This window comes from Nannospalax galili, unplaced genomic scaffold, assembly GCF_000622305.1.
Source record: "Nannospalax galili isolate Female #2095 unplaced genomic scaffold, S.galili_v1.0 scaffold115, whole genome shotgun sequence".
Classification (NCBI taxonomy): domain Eukaryota; kingdom Metazoa; phylum Chordata; class Mammalia; order Rodentia; family Spalacidae; genus Nannospalax; species Nannospalax galili.
Window position 1 is genome coordinate 7,826,816 of NW_008340588.1, and position 7,401 is coordinate 7,834,216.

Genomic DNA, 7,401 nt, shown 5'->3' on the forward strand with positions numbered 1-7,401 from the left:
ATTTTAAATTGTTGATTTCCATAATGGCTGTACTAGTTTGCACTCTTGCATGCAATGAATAAAGGTCCCTCTTTCCCATATCCTTGTGACCTTTTGTTATCAGATTTCTTGATGATAACCACTCTTTTTAAACATATAATTGAATTTTTGTGAATTTCATACATTTTATCATATTCAGACTCCCCGCCACATCTGCACCCCTCTTAATGCCCCCCACCCAATGTCATGTACTCTGTTATATGTATAAGGGCCTACAGAGTCAAATTTGTATCACCATTCTGACAGAGGTGAGGTGGTATCTCAAAATTGCTTTAATTTGCATTTCCCTGATCACTAGAAATGTTGAACATTTGAAAAAAAAAAAAAACTTTTTGGCCATTTGTGTCTCTCCTGAGAACTGTTTGCTCATTTTATTAACCTTATCAACCCATTTGTTGATTGGAAGGTTTGGCTTATTGGCATTTATTTTTTACAGTTCTCTGTAAATTCTGCATATTAGCTCCCTTTCTGAAGTATAACTGGTAAAGATGTTCTCCCATCCGTGGGCTGTCTGTTTGCTCTGCTAGTAGTTTCTTTTACTGTGTAGAACTTGCTTAATTTCATGTGGTTCCATTTGTTGATTCTTTGGGCTAATTATTTAATGTTGCTTTTGTTGCAGGACATCTGTGTGTTGGATAATGTATTTTTTCTATAAAGGGCTACAGTTTAACAATTCATATTTTTAGTTTATGGTGTCCTGGTTGACAGTGCAGTAAACACGAGGCCCATCAAGCATTCTTTGACCTTGAGTAAGTCACACTAAACTCTCAACTTCTATTTCCCTTTCTATAAATTGGAGACAATATAAAAACCAACCTTACCTATTGCAGAACTTCCCTGATTAAATTAAATTATCGGAGCCATGTAGCGCAGTTCAGGGTGGTGGTACTACAGGAGATTTGAACTAAGTAATGCAGGAGGAGTTTGATACTCTGAGAGTAGAACCACATCAGCAAACATGCAGCAATCCTTTACTGAGGATGTAACCTTGGCCCCAAGCTATGATCAGGCCTGAGGGTGCAGATTTGACAGAGACATAGTTGACCAGAGTTTATCTTTCCTTTACCCTAAAATTAGGAGCTCCTGGCCTCATGCTATAGCTATGCATCTGGATGGAAACTGCAGACAGCTTCTGTTAGACCTGGCCTGCACTCATGCACAGGCCCTCTACTTCTTCCCTCAGGGGTCAAGCTGAGGCTGGATGTCTGGTCTGAGTGTTTGCAGCCAGAACTGAAGGTTTGTGACCTTGTAAAATGAATAGAACCATCTGAGCAAGGAAATGTCCCAGCTCTCACTTTGGGCATGTTGCCAAACTCTGGGCCTCCAGGGAGAGGTCTTGTGTTCAGAGAAAGAAGGACAAGTGGAAAGTTAATAGGAATTTTTATAGCAGCTGCCCTTATCTTTGCAGGCTACTGCTCAGAGCAGGAAGAGGAGGGAAGTGAGGGGAATCATGGCTTGACCCGGCAGCCTTCCACAGCCTTTGCCGTTTACTGCCTCTGAGTTTAGAATTATGGCTGGGGAAGAAGACTGGGAGGGGGAAGGGCCCCCTGTTTCTGGGTGTTTCTAAATAGTGAGATAAACTCAAAATCCTTCAGGGTCAGTGGGGCAATCTAACTCGGTGAACTAGAAACAGGAAAACATTGTTTTATTTAGTATGTAATTACAGTTTAAAAAGAATTCCTGACTTCATTTTCACTTAAAAACAAATTCATTATATTTTTTCATAATCTTTTTTTATCCCCTGTGGGCTTTTTATTGTGTTTTTTTTTTAAGTTGGTTCTCTGTAGAGTCAGTGACAGAACCTTCATAGTCTTTTTTTATTCATACATATTACTTGCATAAAATACTGTGATTCATTGTGACATTTTCCTGCATTTTTATATCTCAGTCCTATTCAGCACCCCACCCTCTCTCTTCCCCTCCTCTGTCCTCTTCTCTTCTCTAACAGTCCCCTACTAGTTTCAAGTCTTTCTTTTTTGTCCCTCTCTCTACATTCCCAAAATGAGGAAACAAACAAATATGTGCTTGTTTTCTTTCTGATCTGGATTATTTCATTTATTTCCAAAGAAATATTCCAATTTCCATTCCTCTGCCTACCCTGCCCTCACCCCCACCAAACTGACAATGTCCTTTCCCATTGCGCAGACACTTTCCAGTATACTATAAAGAAAACACAGTGTACAAGGAATGCTGAAGATGTCCACACTCATGCAAGATCTGTTGGGGAGGGAGTAAGGTGTGGTCAGGGCTCCAGGCTGCAGGCTGGCCTCAGGAAGAGGCTGCACTTGGGCTCATGCTCAGGCAGGTGTGTGCAATCCTAGCTGCCATGAAGTATGGTATAGACCAGTTGACCTCAGACTCACAGATATCTGCCAGCTTCTGCCTCCCAAATGCTGGGATTAAAGATGTGTGCCACAATACTCAGAGAGAACTTGGAATTTTATGGAAAATTTCCAGTTCTTGAACACTGACAATTAATAAAAAATATTAAAATGCTCTGAGCCACCCATGGGCTGCCTGTTTTCAGCTTTCTTTTCTCTAATGGGATGGATTTTGAGCAAGAAAATGGTATTTGTATAAAGCCAGTGAGTATAGGAAAAAAGAACTGCTCAAGAATTACAAAGTCAGGAAAACAAGAAAAAATGGGCAAGTATTTGTAATGAAAAATTTCAAACTATAGACTATCTATCAAATAATCTATGTATTTATTAGCTAATATATCACTGTCATGAATTTTGGCATCTTACTACTAAAGTTCTCCTGAAGGACCAGGAATGGAGGCACATGCCTCTAATTCTAGCCCTGGACACAGAGGCAGGTGGATCTTTACCAATCTGAGGTCATTTTGGTCTACATAGTGAGTTCCAAGTCAGCCAGGTTATATAGTGAGACCCTTGCTTATAAAAAAAACATGTTTGGGGATAGAGAGATAGCTCAGCAATTAAGAGCACTGGCTGCTCTTCCAGATAACCCACTAGTAGCTAACAACCATCTGTAACTCTAGTTCCAGAGGATCTAAAGCCCTCTTCTGGCTTCCGTGGGCATTTCGTGCATGTGGTGCACCTATATACATTCAGGCAAAACACTCAACACATAAAATAAAAATAAACATTTTTTTTTTAGTTTTTCTGAATTATAAAGATAGTGCACTCCTATTTTGAAAAAGAAAATCACACAGAACTTGAGTCAAATTGCCCTCTTCCCATCCCACTTCCTAAGTCCTTAGAAGTAATCACAATAAACACTTTCTGTTTATTTTTATAATTTCTTTTTAATGAAGTCAAAGGAATACCTTTTAATATCATTTAGTTTGTTTGCCATGAGTATATCACTACTGATGGTTCTGTTTGTATTTCCAAAATTCTAGGGAAGATTAAAATTCATATTCACACTGACTGTTGGTGTAGTCATCAAGAATTTTAAAGATTTGTAAGAGAGGAAAGTACATATATAAATTGTCTAATATATTTTACCAAGATTAAGAAAAAAATAGGGGTCTGGAGAGATGGCTCAGCAAATAAGAGCTCTGACTGCTCTTGCAGACAACTTAGGTTCAGTTCCCAGCACCCACATCAGGCAGCTCATAACTGCCTAAAACTCCAATTCCAGAGAATCTGAAGTCTTCTTTTGGCCTCTGCAGGTACATGCAGACACATGATGCACATACAGACAAGCAGGTACACACACATATACATACATAAAAGTAAATAGAACATAAAAAAGAATAAATTCGGTTTCAGTTTGTAGCCAATACAAAAAAAGGAACCCAAACCAAACAATAATAAAAAAAGAAAACCCCACTGAGTTTTACCTTTTCCCTCAAATAATACTTACTTTAGACTCTTGTAAACTTCAGCTAAACATTACACCTTTTCCATGATGTCTTTTTTTCTTTCCACATTTCAAGATAACCTTTGCAATCAGTACACTTTTATTTTACAAGACAGTAACTCAGGAACAGAGTTGAAATGTTAGAACCTCGTGACAACACATATATTCAACACAAATCTGGACTGGTAGTGTTCCCTCAAACTTTAAAAATTAAATGAACCTTTTCCTTATATGGAGATATGTTTACATTTTTCAGGTCCAAAGGGACATAGATTTTATCTAAAGAATGGGTAAATGGGAGATCGAAGTACAAGAGAAGGTTTTTGTTCATGTTCTTCACCCTTGCCTCCATGTGAGTTAGGAAGAATTCCTGTATTTGAACATTGTACTTATTGCATTTTACTAGAACAAAAGTTCACTGCAAGTTCTTAAAGTAAATATGCTAGAATTGTCTTAGGTGGTGGCTGTCCTTACTCCATGTATGCAGATGTAGTGATGATATGAAAGCTAATCTGCTTATAGATTGAAGATGTAAAAAGGTAGATGTTTTATAATAGCTAAAATACTTCAAGAGAAATATATGTGTGAAGAACTAACCTTCAAAGCCTTATAATAAATAACCAAGGACATATTACGGTTTAAGTCATACTAATAGAAATATTTGAGTTTAGCATATCTATATTCTAGAAAGAATAGTTGTCCAATGATTGATTTAATTTTTTATTTATCATTAGGTATTTGTCAAATAGATAAACATTTTCTCATTTAATTCTAAGGTATTTGAGATAATACAGTAGAGCATGGTGTGGTGGCACATGCCTTTAATCCCAGCACTTGGGAGGCAGAGGTAGGCAGATCTCTGTGAGCTTGAATCTAGGCTCATTATACATAGTGAGTTCCATACCAGCCATTCCTATGCAGTAAGACCCTGTCTCAAAAATACAACAAAATTACACTAGACAGGAATTAATATTTGAACATTATTTGTCAATTTTATTCATTTAATCTTCACAATAATTTAGTGAAAAACATATCTACATGGTATAGATGAGAAACTGACTCTCAGAACAAATTCTATATAGGTACACAGAAATTAGAAAGCAAAACAGAATCCAAAACCATTTTTATCTGCCTTCTGCCAGACCATACACACAAGTCTTACATGAGCTTTGTCTAACGGGAAGTGCTAGAAAAATCTCAGGAGCCTATTTATGGCAAGTGTATCTTTGCTTACACAGTTAAATGGGCATAACTCTGCTAGCTGACAAGCTGAATGTGAGGATTTCTAATTCTTCTTCCAGGGAGCTAGGAAATACCATTATCTGTGGCCACCATGCCTGTTGTAAATATCTTATTTGTACTTGTTCAACACTCTTAATATTTTTTTTCCTAATTCCTGTGTGAAGTGTATAGAGAAATGGTTAAGAGTGGCAGGGTTAACGCTGCAAATTTCCACCTCTCTAATTACTAGCTTTGTGGTTTGGGGAAAATTGTTTAACTTGTCTGAGGTTCTGTTCTACACGTGCACAATGGGAGTATTAACATCCATCTCATAAGGGATTAGGATTCTTAGTCCAATACCCAATATACAGCTCGTGTTTTTCTTAAATTCATATGGTAGAATTGCAGATGCTCTTTATTCCAGCATAATTCACTGGTCTCTGATTTATTCTCATACAGTATTCCATATTTGAAAGCAAATGAAATAATATTGACTTGTAAATCCTAGCACAGGCATAGGCCACCCTTCCTGGAGAGCATTGCATTGAGAGGTGTAGCAAATCAGTGAGGGAAGAAGGCAGAAAGCAGTTTTGTAATCCAAAATAGCTATTTCTATTCGCCCAGGCAGACCCTGTGTGCAATGCAACTGATAAGGTGACATTTGTGAACAGATGATTAAAGAAATGAATAATTGGGGCTAGAGAGATGGCTCAGCAGTTAAGAACACTTGCTGTTCTTCCAGAGAACCCAGGTTCGATCCCCATCACCCACATGGTGGCCAGCAGCCATTCCTTAATTCCAGTTCCAGGGGATCTAACACCCTTTTCTGGGCTCTGCATAGTCAATGCACAACACAGGTTCACTTACATACATACAAGCCAAACATTCATGCTCATAAAATAAAAACAAAATATTTTCAAAAAAGAAATGAACAATTGCTTGGGGGAGCTAATACTCCTACTCCAGAGAAGGACCTGTTCTGATATTGGGAGCAAAGGTTTGATTACCTTTATCTATCTGCCTACTACCCAGAAGCCTATCCCTAGACATGTTGGACTTACACATAGACATGCCCACTTACACAGAATCTCCTCCCTCAAGTGATAGCAAGGAAAAACAACAACAGAGGAAATTCATGTGAGCCATTTGAGTTCATCGGTACTCTCTTTCAGAAAAATGAACAGATAGCCAAAGATGGTCAGAAATCCGAGGAAAGCCAGGGCACCAGATAGCAGTGCTCGCTGCATTAAAAAAAAAACAAAAAACAAACAAACAAACAAACAAAAAACAACAAAAAAAACCCGACAGACCAAAGAAAGCAAGTAATTCATGGAGGAAATATATTCAGTCTTTTTGAGACAGGGTCTTCCTGTAGCCTTAGCTGACCTGGAACACACTATGTAGACAGGCTGGCCTTGAATTCACAGAGATCCGGTGCCTTCGCCTCCCGAATGCTGGGATTAAAGGTGTGAGCTGCCATGTCGGGTTGAAAAATATATTTCTAAAAGTTGTGGTTACTAACTAAGAGATCTAAGAAGAAACAGCATGCATAAATTAAGTAAAAGACTTTATGTAAAAGCCTCCAGAGCTTTAATAAGAAAAAATAAACTTAAGACTTTATAAGCAAGGACAGAATGGGCTGTAGAGGTTATAAATACCGATTGATAAAGTCATGGTATAGTCGACAAAACCTGAGAGTTGTAGGAGAAAGGTACAGTAGTGTTCTTTTTGTCTTGTTATGAGACGGGGTCTTGCTATGGAGCCCAGACTGGGATAGAAATCACTATGTAGCCCAGGGTGTCCTCCAATATACACTCTTCCTGTTTCCATCTTCTGATTGCTAGGATTAGAGGTGAGCACTACCATGTAAGGTTCTTATTTCCTCATTCTATAGAAAAGAAATCTAGATACTGTATATGAAATAATAAAGAAAATGTAGGCTTATTATTTGAAATTGTGACAGGTAATAAACTATAGAGGGTACAGAGTGACAAATCAAACCTGGAAAAGTGTTAGGAAAGGGAGAGAGAGGAGTCACTTATCTGTGCTAGTGAGCTATTAAGAGAGAGAGATTGTCTTAGGTTGCTAAATCAAGAAATAGAAACGGAAGTGGAAGTAGAAATAAGCGTAGTATTGAGAGTAAGATGTAGTTCGTTGACCATTAGCTACTGTGGCAGATCCTAATACTTAACTCCTTTTTCTAGGTATTTATTAACAAGCTCATTCTCAAATACAATTGTTAATGAGTTCATAGGTTCAGTGACAGAGGCAATCATGTATGTTGTCCATTTAGAATGGTAGATTTATGAA